Source organism: Equus asinus, chromosome 15 (assembly GCF_041296235.1).
Source record: "Equus asinus isolate D_3611 breed Donkey chromosome 15, EquAss-T2T_v2, whole genome shotgun sequence".
NCBI classification, from domain to species: Eukaryota; Metazoa; Chordata; class Mammalia; order Perissodactyla; family Equidae; genus Equus; species Equus asinus.
Window position 1 is genome coordinate 50,245,273 of NC_091804.1, and position 15,315 is coordinate 50,260,587.

Here is a 15,315-nt window from a genome sequence, read left to right on the forward strand (position 1 = left end):
GCAGCCCCAGGCTGGTCCACCGCCCTCTCCCCGCCCCGCCCCGCAGCCCCGCGTCCCCTGGCCCAGCTCCGCCCACTCCGAGTAGCAGCTGCGCCGCGTCTCTCTCCCCGCCCCCCACACGCGGCCTCTGGGGGCTTCCCGCCAGCTGGGGTTGGAGCGTGGGACCCCTTCTTAAAGGGGCGATGGTGTGGCTTCTCAGGCGGCTTGGAGCAGCGAGGGGCCACACCGGTGGCCCCAGGACAGTCCCCAAACTGCTTTGATCCCTCCCCATACAGTCCAGGATAACCAACCACAGCTCCCTTCCCCCGGGGAAAACCTCCTGCCAGGCACCATTGTGCCTGCCCCTGGCCTTAGGTGTGCCGCCCCCCCCCCCCCATCAACCTCCTTCCTATGGGGCCGGGCGCACACCAGGTTCCCAAGGCATTCTGGACCCAGGTCAAGAGCTCAGAGGCCTCCCTTCGGGGGATGAGGGCCCAGGGGTAGGAGGAGAGGCCAGCTAGCCTACCAGGAGCCCACCTGCCGAAGAATGTGGGGTTACCTGCAGGCCAGTTGTGCTCTGACTGTGACAGGGCCAGGGCAGGGTCAGGCTGGGGGACCCTGGGGAGACCCTGAGGTTGCAGGCAGCCTGGAGGCATGGGTTGTGCTGTGCTGGAGGGAACTTGGGGAGGCCCCGCTGTGCAAAGGAGGGGAGGTGGGACTGAGCAAGGTGTGGGGCAGATGGCAGAGGGGAGGCAGGTGAGGTGAGGCCCAGAGGCTTTGCACACGGGCTGACCTGGACTCCATCCCACTGGTCATAGGGGGCCACTGGGGTTCTAGAGTAGAGTGAGCCATGATCACACCTGCCCTTGATCAGGAAGTGGATCTCGTGCTGGGAGACAGGAGATGGTCATGGTCAGGGCCTGGAAAAGGGCAGGACCTGAACAAAGGGGTGCATGGGAGTCGGGGGAGGAGGGTCCACGCCAGGTGACAACACAGGCAGCACTTCTGCTTCTGGCACAGTCCAGCCCGTGGCACTTCCACCTGGGGCTTTTGCTCTTGGTTCTAGCAGTCCAGGGCCAGAGGGTCCCACCCCACTGTGATGGCAGTGACAGTGATGGGAACGGCCTTCCATGGCTGAACAGCACCACCAGGCAAGGGGCACTTGCAGAGGGCTCACTGGACATCCACTCCTTGGAGCTCCGGCCACCCTGTTATCACCAGCCCCCTTTACAGAGGAGGGAGCTGAGGTCAGTTTCCCACAGCAACCTCATTCCTGACCCCACTCATGTGATTTTACAAACTACCAAGAGTTTTTGCCTACTTGACATTGGTTGACTGTCCCACAGTCCCTCAAAGTGGTCAGGGCAAAGGTTATCAGTCCATTTAGCAGAAGAGCAAGGTCAAGTTCTCCTAAGATCTTCAGTGAACTTGGGAGGAAGCCACCCCAGACCCGTAACCCAGGCTCTATTGGGGACCGCAGCTCCCAGACCCCAGCCAGCAAGAAAGGTTTGGCGAGTGAGGGGGTCCTCAGCCTGTTTGCTGATGGGAGCAAGGGAGGGAGCATGCAGTGTGGGGCATAGAGGGGGCCCTGGAGACCACTCAGGACAGCCTTGGGGGCGCTGGGCTGGGGAGTAGAGGGGGCCTCTGAGCCCCTGAGTGTGAGGTCCAGTTCCTGATGGTGACTCAGCAGGCCTGGGGTGGGGGCTGTGGGGCTCTACAGAGACAAGGCCTCACGTGGGAAGCTTGGGCTCACTGCCCAGCGTCTTGACCTTCTTTGCAAGTCTTGACCTTCAGAACGGGCTGAATGAAGATGGTGGAACTTCCTACGAGGATGGTTGTAAAAAATTATTCAGTGAAAAGAACAGGTGGCAAAATACTATTTCAATGGGGTCTCAACAGCAGCATCCTGGATATGTGGGACCGGTAACTCTCTGTTATGGGGCGTCCTGTGCCCTGTGGAGGCATCCCTGGGCTCTTCCCACTAAATGCCAGTGGCAGCCCCACCAGTCATGACAATCAAAAATGTTTCCAGACATGGACAAATGTCCCCTGGGACAGCCCCTCGTTTTGTACAGTGTGGTCTCAATTTTATCAAAAGGAAAGAGCTGTGTAGCCTCCTGGGTGGCATAGGTCAAGGGGGTGGGATGGCAGCTCCAGTCACCAGGCAACACCGTGAACGCCCTTGGGTTCCTTGACCACTCTGGGAATGTCTCCCCTGGGTACCTTCACCCCCTATGCCAGGATGCGTGGATGATGGTGTCGCTGCACTGTCTACACACAGAAGATGGACAGCCCAAGGCCCATGCAGGAGACAGACTAAACTGCTATAGTTCCCAGTGCTCACCTGGAAAGGGAAGTGTGAATCTAAACCATGTGAGATACCACTTCGCACCCCCTAGGATGGCTGGGATCTGAGAGACAGACAGGAGCAGGTGTTGGCACAGACGTGGAGAAACCAGAACCCTCACACGCAGCTGCTGGGGTGTAAAATGGTGCCACCGCCGTGGAAACGGGCTGTCAGATCTTCAAGAGGTTGAGTATAAAGTCACCATAGGACCTGGCAATTCTACTCCCAGTATAGACGCCCAAAAATGAAAACGCTCAAACAAAAACTTGCACACAAATGTTTATAGCAGTATTGTTTATAATAGCCCAAAGTGAAAACAACCCAAGTGTCCTGAATGGATGAAGAGATTGTTTAAAATGTGCTATATCTGCAGAATGGAACATTATGCAGCTATGAAAAGGAACCAAGCACTGATGGATGCCACACTGTGGATGGACTTGAAACATCACGCTAAGTGAAATAAGTCATGGGAGGCTGTCTGCTCTTCCTCTTGAAAGCAAATGCCCGGTGAGCCTTGAGCAGTTAGCCTCCACTTGCTGACAGCACTGAGTATCAGAGTTGGTGGCCATCCTGGGTGTCACCTGTCCCAGAAGTGGAGAGGTCAGGGGTCAACCAGAGCAGCTCGGATGTTGACCTCAGATGTGTGGGGCTTTGCAGAGGGTCGATGGCATCCATACACCTGCACCCCACCTGCCCTGGGACATGCACACTGCTGTGGCCAGGTAGAGGGACCCCTGGGGTGTAGAGCACCCATTTTACAGATAACAAGGCTATGACTCTCCCAAGTAACACTGTGGGAAGCACAGAGCAGTGCTGGGACCCAGCCTCCTCTAGGCAGTGAGATTTTACATAACACCTCATTTCACATTCCGTCTAGCTGAGTATTATAGTACTTGAAAGCTGAATGCTGCCAATCTCCATTTCGCATCAACTCCCAGATGGCAAGACACCAATCAGAGCTTCTTCCCCCTTGCAGGAACCGGATTTGGGGCAGCAGGAACCTGCAGCATTGTGAGTCACAGCCAGAGAACAGAGGTGGGCTGTCTCCAGGCCCCTCACAGACCATCCAGGGCCTGGGGGAACGGAGAGGAGCCTCACCCCTGGGCAAGGATGCCTCAGTCGTCAAAGAGGCTGGGAATGTCACACGGCCCACGGGCTTACAGGGACAGCAGATCACGCGGAACCCTGCCCTGGGGTCTGCGTGACAGAGCTGGGACAACGGGAAAAGCCCCTGAATCCAGAGGTGAAAGTGGATGCTCCCGAGCATGTGGGGCCATCCTGCCTGGGGGCAGTTGTGCTTGAGAGCCTGGGCCGGGCCGCGGGGCACCAGAACCCCTTCAGGCCGGGCTTTGTGTTCGTTCTTTTTTCTTCCTTAAACCTCATGTATTAATTTGCTGTGGCAGCTGTAACAATTTACTACAGACTGGGTGGCTTAGACAGCAGAAGTTTATTCTCTCAGTTCTGGAGGCCAGAGGGCTGGAATGGAGGTATTGGCGGGGTCCTGCTCCCTCCGGAGCCTCAAAAGGAGGATCCGTCCTTGACTTCGGCTCTCATGGCTCCAGGCGTCCCTGGCTGGTGGCCGTGTCCCTCCCATCTCTGCCCCCATCTTCACGTGGCTTCTCCTCTGTCTGTCTCTCCCTTGCGTGTCTCTTACAAGGGCATGTGACGGCATTTAGGACTCACCGAGTCATCCAGGATAATCTCGTGAGGAGATCCTTAACTCGGTCACGTCTACAAAGACCCTTTTCCCAAAGAAGGCCAGCTTCACAGGTTCCAGGCGTTAGGAACCTATCTTTTGGGGGCCACCATCAACTGCTATGCTTGGAGAGGCAGGATTCGGGTTCTGGGGTGCTCTCCTGCAGAGCCCCCGCCCCCAGCAGAAACAACAGGAAAGCCCCCGAGCCGGCCAGGGTGCGGCGTCCGGGGGGCCTGTGTGGGGTCAGCTCACAGCCTTTCCACTGTCAAAACGCCTCCAGGTCCTCACGCACCAAGAGCAGCAGACACGGCCCCGTGCACAGATGTTTTCAGGTGAAGTTGGGAGAGATCTCTAACAAGCAACAAACACTCCGGGAAAAGTAGAGGCCAATCCCCAGAACTGCCCGAAGAGGACAGCCTGACCCTCCATCCCCACCAGATGAATGGCAGCTGCGGGCACCACCGCTGACTGTCCTTCCCTTGAGAGCAAACGGCCCTGGCGGTTTCGGTCCCTGCCAAAGAGCCGAGAGGAGCCCCTTTCTGGCCTGGGTCAGCCTAGCCGCCGCCCTGAGGGACGGTCCCACCCCGCGGCTGCTTGGACCTGCCTCCCGCATGGAGGGGCTTGTGCCCCAAGTCTCAGGCTGCCCAGGTCCTCCCAGGGGGGGCTGCACCCCAGATTCTCGGGGCCCATTCCCATTCCCTGGCATATCAGAGTAGACTCAGTCGTGCCCACTTCAAGTCTCGGACCCTTGGAATTCTGGACCCACCCAGACCCAACTACTCCATTTAGCACAGCCCCCACTCCTGACCCCATAGCACACACCGTGTTGCCCTCACCGCTGCTATGCTTCTCTAGTCCAAAGTCCCTGTTCCCCCTGGCCATCTGTTCTCTGAGCAGACACACTCCCATTCTGGGGCCCTCTTTCCAACAGCACCCCATTTCCTTTTGGGGAGTCACCTCGCCTCATATGGCCTATTCACGGGCCTCCCACGAGGCCACATGGGCTGTGCACACATAACCTCATGGAGAACATGACATCGATGGTGCCCCTGCGCCTGGCAGCACAGACCCGCTCTTTTTGGGCTGGTCCAGACAAGGGGTGGTACTGAGTTGAACAAGATCAGTCGGTCCTGAGATGACTTGTGGTCCCAATGGCCAGTAGCTCTGGCGTGGGAACCTGGGAACCGGCTGGTCTGTTGCCTTAGCCTGTTCTCCACGCTCCCTTTGCCCTCCCTATAAATTCCCTGCGAGCTTCGGGTGGCTGCGTGGGCTTCTGTTGCTGGCAACCGCAGATTCTTGAGTGGGGCTCTCCGTCCTTCCTTCAGGGGGTCGCCCTCCCCACGTCTCAGAGTGCCTTGTCCCGCACCCCTCCACTGGCTCTCAGAGCTGTGGCCGCGTAGCTGAAGCGTACCTCTCCTCCTGTGTCTCCGACTTCCCGCGGCTCCCACGGGTCCTTGATTGACAAGATCGCAGTGATTTGTATGCACACATGAGGCATCTCTCCCCAAGTGCTAAGTGTCTGTTAATTTGGGAAGCCCCTCGCGGGCCCACCCCTCCTCATCCCGCCTCCCCTGACTCCTCCTCCAGAGAGGAGCCTGAGCACCAGCACCATTCTTACGCTCTGCATCCCACCTCCTTCCCCTCCAGCCCCAGGCTGCGGCACCAGGATGCGGAGGGGAACATGACCCCCATCTTCCCCAAGCATTCTCCTGTCTGAGCCTGTTCTCCGGACCTCAAACAGGAGGGCCCCCAGCCTGGGTCGCTCGCGGCTCTGCTGATGGAGGGCAGGGAGCCAAGAGGCACCCTCCGAGTCTGGTGATCCCAGCGCAGCCCGAGCCCACCTGCTCTCCAGCCCTCAGCCTCAGGCAGAGGGGAGCTGCGGATACGAGGGGCGCAAACTTGAGTGGAGGGGGCTCTGCTGAGATGCACAGTGGCCCAGTGGTGGCAGAGCCCTATGGCCTCCTCCCATGGCCTGGGGCAGGGGTGGGTTCTGGGCCACACGGACCCATGTGGAGCATGGGTCCCCTGGGCACTGAAAGAGCAGGAGAAGCTCAGAGCCTGGGGTTTTCCCAGTTCATCGTCCACCCCACAGAGTGGCCCCAGTGCTGCACGTCCCCATCCTAACCTTTCCTGGCCCCAGTGCCAATGTCACATTGTAACAGGTCACTGTTGCGAGTGGTAACAATGCCCACAGTTAATAACAGCTGGGCTAACATGGACCACGAGTCTAGCCCCTGCCCCCCCCACCGCCCCAGAGAGAGTGGCTGTCTGCTTTGTCTGTTGCTCTCCTGCAGCCTGCGATCCTCAATGCTCGTTCCAGGGGAGGAAGCTGAGCCTCAGGGAGGGAAGCGGTGGCCGAGGTCACACAGCTGGGAGAGCAGGACGAGTGAGGGGCCAGGCCCGTGTTACATCTTCAGGCAGCCATCCGCCATCACTAGGGTCGTGCACATTGAAAGGACTGGACAGAAGGCCTCGGGCCACTGGGGGTTCCCATCCAGGAGCAAACTCAGTGCCACAGGCTGCACAGTGCAGACAGCAGAGACCACCGGTCAGCGCTGGCCGGCGCCACAGATGGAAACAGACACCAAACTGGTTCCGTTCACTTTTCTCAGACAAGTGACAGACACTCCAGTGCCTCACAAGGGTGCCGGTCAGCAGGGTGGGTTACAGATGAGGCGTTAACCCCAGGAGCCCCCGCTGCAGGCCCTAGAGAGCCCCTGACCCCAGTGTGAGGTGCACAGTGGGAGGAGATGGCTCGCTGCCCTGATGCGGACACAGAGCCCAGCAGGCCAGGCCGGCCCGGAGCTCCCAGCACCCCTGCAGGGGAGCCGAGGGGCTGCAGCCATCCAGCGGACCAGTGTCGCAGGTCTCTCTTGGGGCCTCATCGTTACTCTCAGCAATTCAGGGAACAAAGAGGAAAGCCAAGCGGAGGAGGGGCTGCGCCTTCCTTCCTCAGTGCTTGGCTCCTGAAGCAGACTGGAAAAACTGGAGGACAAGGGAAGCTGGTCTGCAGGACTGGGCGCTGGGCTCAGCGGGTCCATCGCAGGTTCTCCCTCTCTCTGTCCCTCTCTGTCCCTCTCTCTGACTCTCTGTCTCTGACTCTCTGTCGGTCTCTGTCTCTGTCTCTGTCTCTCTCTCTGTCTCTCTGTGTCTGTCTCTCTCGATGGAGGCCTCGGTGTGGGGTTACGATTCCCAGATGGCACATGAACGTTGTGTCAAGCTGGTGTTCAGGGAGCACTGGGAAGGACTCAGAAATGACCCCTCCAACTGTGCCCTCCACTTTGGAAGCAGAGGAAATGTCAGCTGACCTTCATTAGTTTTATTTTGCCTGAGGAAGAAACGTCGATGCACCCCCCCACCCCCCCCCCCACCCCCGCGAAGACTCTGCTTCTGTGTCTCTGTGTGGGGTGATCAGTGACAGGGAGGCCCGGGGCCCTCCTGCGCTGAGACGTCACACGAGCAAGGAGCTGTAGCAGTGGGTCCTTCCTTCCCCCATCATCCTCCTGTCATCTAGATTAATTTTACAAGAACCCTTGGAGGGAGGGACCCTCAATGCTCCCATTTTATAGGTGAAGAAACTGAAGCTCAGATGTGTTGAGTGTCTGTCCTGCAGCTAAAAATGGCAGAGGCTGGATGTGACTCCAGGTCTGTGTGACTCCAGCTTGGGGCTCAGGGGCCAGGGGGCGGGAGGCGCCTCTCTCCCTGGCAGCTGGAGGAGAAGCGCAGGGAGCCCGGGAGGAGGGTCTTGGGATAGTCAGCACAGTCTTCGGCTGCCCCCGCAGGCTCCTGTGTGACGTGATGTCGCAGCCGGCACGTGTCCAGGAGGCAGGAACACAGGATGATAAGCACAGCGTGCTCCACCTGGGCTGCAGGCTCTGGGCCTCCTGGCTGACCAGAAGGGCTCTCAGCCCCAAACTCAATTGGGCTGTGTTTTGTGGTCTTCTCCAGGCCTGATTTCCACCCCACTGGTCAAGCTGGCCTTGGGGTCAGTGCGAGTGAGGTACCGCTGTTCCCAGTTCTCCTCCTAACCTGTGCCTGTCCCTTCTTAGGCTCTCCATAGGCACCAGCTCCTGTGTCCACCTGAAACCCCAGAGCTCCTTGTCCTGCCTAGGGTGTCGCGCAGCCTGTGTGTCAGCTCCGTCACAGATCTCCTGGCCTGTCCCTCCTCTGCATGCCAGCCCCTCGGCCTCCCTGGGTGCCCCAAACTCGACATGTCCACAGCTGGACTCCCAACTCCAACACATCCCCATCCACTTCTCTTCCTTGGTCCTCCCTGCACACACCCCTCCTCCCTTGATCCCAGGCCCAGTTGCCACTCCTTGGACGATCCATCCGTCCACCTGCACCCATACCTCCTTCCTTTCCAGCAGCCGCCAGCCTTAAGAGAATAGGAGAGACAGGCAGAGCCCTGCCCATCCATTGCAAGCGTCTATACCATGCTGGCTGTCTGCAGCCTGGCTCCATGCTGGGCCCCAGGGACACAGAGGGGAGCCACGAAAACCCCACCTCAGCCTCTGCCACAGGGAAAGCTCGCCTGGTCCCCAGGGAGCGCGGAGGCAGGTGGCACAGTGCAGGTTGTGGCCTGCTTGGTCTCCAGTGTCTTGCCATCTAGCTCCCCAACACCTCAGACTTCTGTTTGGGGGTCCTCATAGTCCTGGGGAACCCACCTCCCCGTGGGGATCCAGGGCTGGAGCTCAGGGCCCAGAAGCCACCGGTCAGCTTCTGGCCTGTGATTGGCTTAGAAGTAGACACGTGACCAGCGCTAGTCCAATCAGAGTGAATCAGGCTTTTGGCTGGAATATGGTACAAAGCCATTGTCTCCCACTGGATGCAAACCAGGGAGCTTGCAGACTTCAGAGCTACATCTTGGGACCTTGGGATGAAAATGGAACCGTAAAGACACGGAAAGAAACCTGGTTCTCGGCAATATTGTTGAGCAGCTGGATCAAGTCTTGCCTGAAAGCAAACTTACTGCTGGACTTTCCGTCACATGAGTCAATAACTTCCCTTTGCTGTTTAAGCCATTTGGGGTAGGATTTGCTGTGCCTAGCAACTAGAATCTGGAAAGATTCTGACTAAGATAGGCATGGGAGGGGCTGAGTCAGGGGTGTGAGGGTCCTTACTGTCATATCCCAGGATCTGAGCCATCAGGCTTGCAATCTGAGAAGCTGGCCCAGTCTCAACACATTCTTAGCCACGACTCTTTAGACAATGTGACCAAGTGTCATTCAGCACAGCTGCAAGTTCCTTAGTGTTTTAGGATGGGTGATGTCTCAGGACCTTCAGGAACAGTTGCAATTCTGGAGCGATGCACAGCCTCTCAGATCAGCTGGGCCACGTGTCTTGACATCTCTTCCATTTCCTCCTGTCTTGGGCCCCAATTCTTCCTGTGCATCATTCAGAGGCAGTGGCAGGGGTTCAGATGGGTCTGGGGCCAGCCAGGCCCTTCTCCACTTGGGACTGAGTCCCACCACCCAGCAGGTCAGAGGCCAGGAGTGTGGCAGCCCCAGCCTGGGTAGACCTGAGCCAATCCCACACTCTTCTCTCCAGGTGCAGGACAAAGCCGTTTCCGGAAGGACCTGGAGGTGGAAGGTGTTCGATAGAAGACAAAAAGGTGCAGAGAACAATTGCAGGGTCCTCGGGGGGACGTCCCGTCCACTCACGTGTGCTCGGCTCCGCCGCCGTGAAGGAAGTGAAAACCAAACAGCAATGACGATGCAGGTGCTTACAGCACAGCAAAGGCAAGCAGCCTGAGGACACCCTGCCAGGACAGGCCGGGAGAAATGGGTGTGCTCACGTCAGGGCAGTTAGTACAAAGGTCTGGGGAACAACTGAGTGGACTCTACCAGCATCCGCCCAGGGCTTCCACTTCTCGAGGTCAACGCTGCAGAAACACTCACGTGAATGCAGAGAGACCACTGCAGACAGATGTCCAGTACAACTGTGATGGTGAGGCAGAATAAAAACAATAAAGATAATAACGATGATAGTAGAACGCCAGTGTCCACTAGGGGGCAGTTAGAGAATTATCATTAGTATCCGCAGTCAGGACGAGCGAGGTTCCGATAGGAAGGCGGACGGACAAGGGAAAGGCGCCCGCAGAGCCAGGTGCTGAATGCCAGGGAAAGCGATGCAGTGTGTATGTTTATGCGAGAAAATCCGTGTGGCAGGACCACCTCTGGAGGGCCTGTGCTGGACCCGAAGGGCCCTGCACAGCGCCCCGGGCAGCAGGATGCGTCCTTCCAGCCCTGTGAGGCCCCTGCTGGGGCTACCTGTTCACATGGGCTAGTGGGCTCCCCAGGCCTCAGCCTGTCCCGCCCATCATGGCTTGAACCTGCTGTGATCTTGGCGGTCAAGTGGGACGCAGCAGTTGGGCCAAAGCAACTTACCGAGAGCCGCCTCTGCGTGAGACCCTGTGGGGCACACTGAGTGACAGGGAGAGGTCGAGGATGTGGGCTGGCCTTCCAGCAACTCCCAGACCACAGGGCAGAACAGGGCGGGCTGCAGGGAGGGGCGCCAGAGGAAGGAGCAGCAGGGTTCCCACAGGCGGGGACGGGGGAGGAGGGCATGGAAGAACACACAGGGGCGCGAGGGCCCGAGTACCAGGACTCGAGAACACGAAGAAAACGAGGGGCAGGGCAGACACCAGACCACAGTCCAAGTTCTCGGGGAGCCTGCAATGCAAGTTCAGGGAATTGGACTCTACTCTGAAGACTGACGATGCTGAGTGGGGGTCTGAGCGGGAAGGAAGAACTCCTGGGTAGGAAACCTTGAGAGGATTATGTATGGATGCAGGAAGGCAAACCCAGGGGCCGGAGGACACCGTGCTTCTGTGTCCCGTAAACCTGGGTCTAGTCCCCGCAGCACCACACACCAGCTGTGTGACCTTGTGTGGTACACTGTACCTCTCTGAGCCTGTGCCTTCTCCGCTTAATGGTTCCCACTCCCAGGGCTGGAAGGGAGAATCACAGAGAAGCAGCTGGGGCCTGCACAGACTAATGGCTTGTGTGACACCAGCTCTTGCACCCAGGAGTGACCCAGGATGGTTTGGGCCCTTTCTGGCTGTGGTTCAGAGTGACCAGATTGAAGCTGGTGACTGAGGGCCAGAGTGATGAAGGAGATGGTTTGGGAGAAACTGCCCCCTGCTGTATCTACCCGCCCCTCCCCCCTGCCTCCGCTAAGAGGGGCCAGCACCTGTCACAGCAAATGGCCACCAAATGCCAGCTCAAATGGCTGGGCCCATCTCAGGTCGGTTCCCTGGAAGCAGGGCTGAGCCATGACCCCTGTGCATGACCCACTGGGAGGGGTCTCAGGAGAAGGGCCGGTGGGACGCAGGATGGGGCAGGGGAAGCCGAGCAAGGAGGTGGTCCCTGCTGGAGACAGGCCTCAGCCTGATTCCCGGGGGTGGAGACTCCGGAGCAGGAAGTGGTCTGCCCCACCCACCGACAAGGGGCAGGTCCCCTGTGCCCCCTGCCCTCCACCTGTCAGTCATTGTCTGAGTCCTGGTGGGTGGTGTGGACCTGGAGGAGGGCCACTCTGGAGAAGGGGCGGCTGTGAGCTGTGCATCCCACAGGCCCACACCTGAGGTGGGTGCACCATGGGGGAGGGGATCTGGTAGGCACCACAGCGCCCACTGTGCTCCAGAACCTGGCACGGGGCAGCACTGACCAGCAGGGGCTCCTGCCCCATCTCCCTCGATTCTACATCAAGAAGAGCAAAGGGCCTGGGCTCCACGCTCTGTGCTTTGCTGTGATGCTCACACGCTACCGGGAACAAGTGACAGAAGGTGGGTGATGGGAAGCAAGGAGTGCATGTCCCTTATTTCTTGGGCCTCCCGTCACAAGGCCTGGCACCCAGGAGGGGCACAGTTCTTCCCTCGGATCTGGCTCAAACGTCTGACACGAAGCGTCTGGATCCCCAGACCACGCCAGGCCACGTGGTATTGCCCCACTACCCAGCACTTCCTTCATCACAGCTCCAGTTGTCACTGACGCCCCAGTGCCTGTAGGTACGGGGCACAGGCCCCCGTGTCCCTCTGGTCCCCCCGCACAGCGCCCAGCAAACAGTAGGTTCAATCTGTATTGGTGGGGCAAACGATTCTGACAGAGGGCCTTCCTCACTCGTCTGCCGGCTGTATTTTCCTTGAAACAGTTCTCAGGAGACAGGAAGGATGAACAGCTGCTCACAGAACCTGAGGCCCTGTCGACCTAAGGTGGGTTTAACTGCTCCCTGGAGGCCAGCAAGTGCCTGCACAACCCAGATGCTCCCTGAACATCTGTAGGAAATACCTCTGGACCATGAGCTGAGGTCAGCCAGTGGCCCCTGAGCTGAGCCCAACATGGGAGCAGTTTTCAAGATGAGCTGAGAGTCCTGAGAGCTATGGTGACATTCAGGGCCAGGTTCCACCTCTCCTGGTGGCCCTGGAGCCCTGGCCAGTTGATGCAATTAGAAAGTCATTTCAAGATGCCCCGTTGGTCCTGCCGTAATGGTGCCTGAGGCTCCTGCCAGGCCAGCAGGCTGGCTGAACCTTTAAATGTAGGCAGTGAGCCGCTGCGTTCCCGGGCGGGGCAGGCACGCTGTCCTGGGGCTGGTGCTGGGAGCACAGGGAGGGTGCAGCCTCACATCGCCACCCCCCACCCCATGCCCAGAGCCAGGTTTCAGAGACACAGTCCCTCAGCAGCGCTTGGAGTGAGGGTGAGGCAGGCACAGCCGTGCGCAGGAACTCGAGCAAGCTGCTGCTGGGGTGTGCCTGCATGTCAGGCCAGGTGACATTCCAGCGAGGCTGACCCCACAGCCTCTGGATCCTTGTGCATCCTTGTGCTGCTGCCACCAGCTGGGGTGGTCTCTCGGCCTCTCTGAGCCACAAGCCTCTGCAGCTGTGCAAAGCAGACAGTGCAAGATCTGCCTCTCTGGGAAGCTCTGGGTAGCACCTACCCTGGGACATACTTCTAAACCACATCTGTTGTCTCTGTGCAGATGGGGGACCCAGTACAACCAACCTGAGCCTAACAAGCCTTCAGGCACGGACCCATACATGCAATATCCATGCACACACATGCACCACTCACATGCACAGGCAGACACCAAATGCACACAAATACACATATGCATGAGCACATGCATCCATGTGTGCTCATGCACAGCACATACTTAGATGCACACCTGCATATGCACACACATGTGCACCTACACGCAAGCACACACAGCAATGCACACATTTGCACGCTGCACACGTGTGCAAACCCAAACACGCTCACAGACATGTCCACTTACTCACATACACACACACAGCCCTCACAGCCCTCACTAGCCCCAGTTGTTTCTTCGGGCTCTGCCACCACTACCGGCAGACGGCTGGACCCCCTGCACCTGGCTGACCATGCTGCAGGGCCCAGACAGGGCGCCAGTGACCGGTGCTCACCACTTCCCGATTTCTCTTTACTGGCATATGTTTGGAATGAACTCGCTATGGTTCTGACTTCAGACTGGTACTGGGTTTCCTGATCGGAAGACATGCCCCCCCCCACCACACGGATGCCCAGCTCCACACACCCTCCTTCTACTCTGAGGAGGACATTGCAGAAGCTGGTTCAGTCCTTAGCTCCACTACTTACTGCCTTTTCAACCTTGGGCAAATCACTTATCTGTTCTGGGGCTCAGTTTCTCCATCTGAACAATGAGTTCATATCAGAAAGAGCTTGCATGGTTGTGTGGTTTAAATGAGATCTCTGTCGAGCCCAGGGCCTGACTCCCGGCAAGTGCTCAGGAAGTGTGCACCTCTAGCCTGAAGGGGGAGCTGGAGACATCCTTTTACCGCTGGGGAACCTGAGTCCAGGAAAAAGTAACCATTTGCCCCAGGTCCCATGGCAACCTCACAGGTGACCTGCCTTCCTGCCTGGCTTGCTCACCTTGTGGCCCGGGCTGGCGCCAAGAGCCCCCAGCCATGCAGGGCTATTTGCTCTGAGGCTTTCATTTCATGGCTTCACGTTCCCTTCAGTTTCATTCACATCAAGAACTCCAAGAGCCCCGGGGAGGAAGCCACAAACATGATCACATTACTGTAACTGAAAATTAATGGACTGCCGGTGGTTCGAAAAGAAAAACAAATTATCTAAATATTTTTTTTTTTTAAAGATTTTTTTTTTTATTTTTTCCTTTTTCTCCCCAAAGCCCCCCGGTACATAGTTGTGTATTCTTCGTTGTGGATTCTTCTAGTTGTGGCATGTGGGACGCTGCCTCAGCGTGGTCTGATGAGCAGTGCCATGTCCGCGCCCAGGATTCGAACTAACGAAACACTGGACCGCCTGCTGCGGAGTGCGCGAACTTAACCACTCGGCCACGGGGCCAGCCCCTCTAAATATTTTATGTGGAGTAATAAAACGTTTTCAATTTGCAGCTGCATGTTCTGCACCATTCACCACTTTATGACCCAGATTCTGCCGTTGTCAATGAGCATTTTATCCTCTCTGTTACTTGGTCACTGCGTGAGCCCTGAGATCAAAGAGAGAGGCAGAGGCCGCAGCAGATGCTGTGGGTGGCAGGCTTGCCCTGTCCTTGGAAGGGCCACCCCTCTGGGCTTGCCTCTGGGGATGTGGGCCTCACTCTGGGGGTGAACATAGCCCCAGACTTCCCAGAGCCAGAGGTGGAGTAGGGGATTGACATTTTTGCTGTATGATCAGAAAACTGAAAATTCAGCCTCCACTGGTTGTTTGGTCTACCTGGTGCCAAGTTGGCTCTAGCTGTGACCTTTCCAGGAATGCCTTCCCTTTCCCTCTCCTCCTTCTCTACAGCTCCTCCTTCGCAGCCTGCCTCCTCCAAGAAGCCCACTGTAAGTAGTCCAGCACAAACTCTCGCTCTTGGGACTTGTGGAGCCTGCACCATCCCAACCACAGGCTCTCGTGCTGAAATCTACGGTCTCATATTGCCACTTATGTAGACCCTCTTGGTGCCCCGTTCACATCACTTCAGCCCTTGTCATATCTGTGAATGCCAGCGGTTTCTTACTATAAGATATAGTGACTCCTTCCTGAGGATTTCCTCTGGCTGGAGGAGGGTGCTCAAGCCCAGCTGGGCACAGAGCAGGCTGGAAGTGCCGGGAAGTTAAAATCAGCACCCAGGGCAGCTTTCAACTAACAATGGAGGGAAAGGCACATCAAACTGCTTACCACTTTGTACCCACTAGACTGTTTGCAGTAAAAAGACTGACAATACCAAGTGTGGACAAAGATGTGGCACAACTGGAACTCTCACACTGCTGGTAGAAGTATAAAGTGGTACAACCATTTTGAAAGAC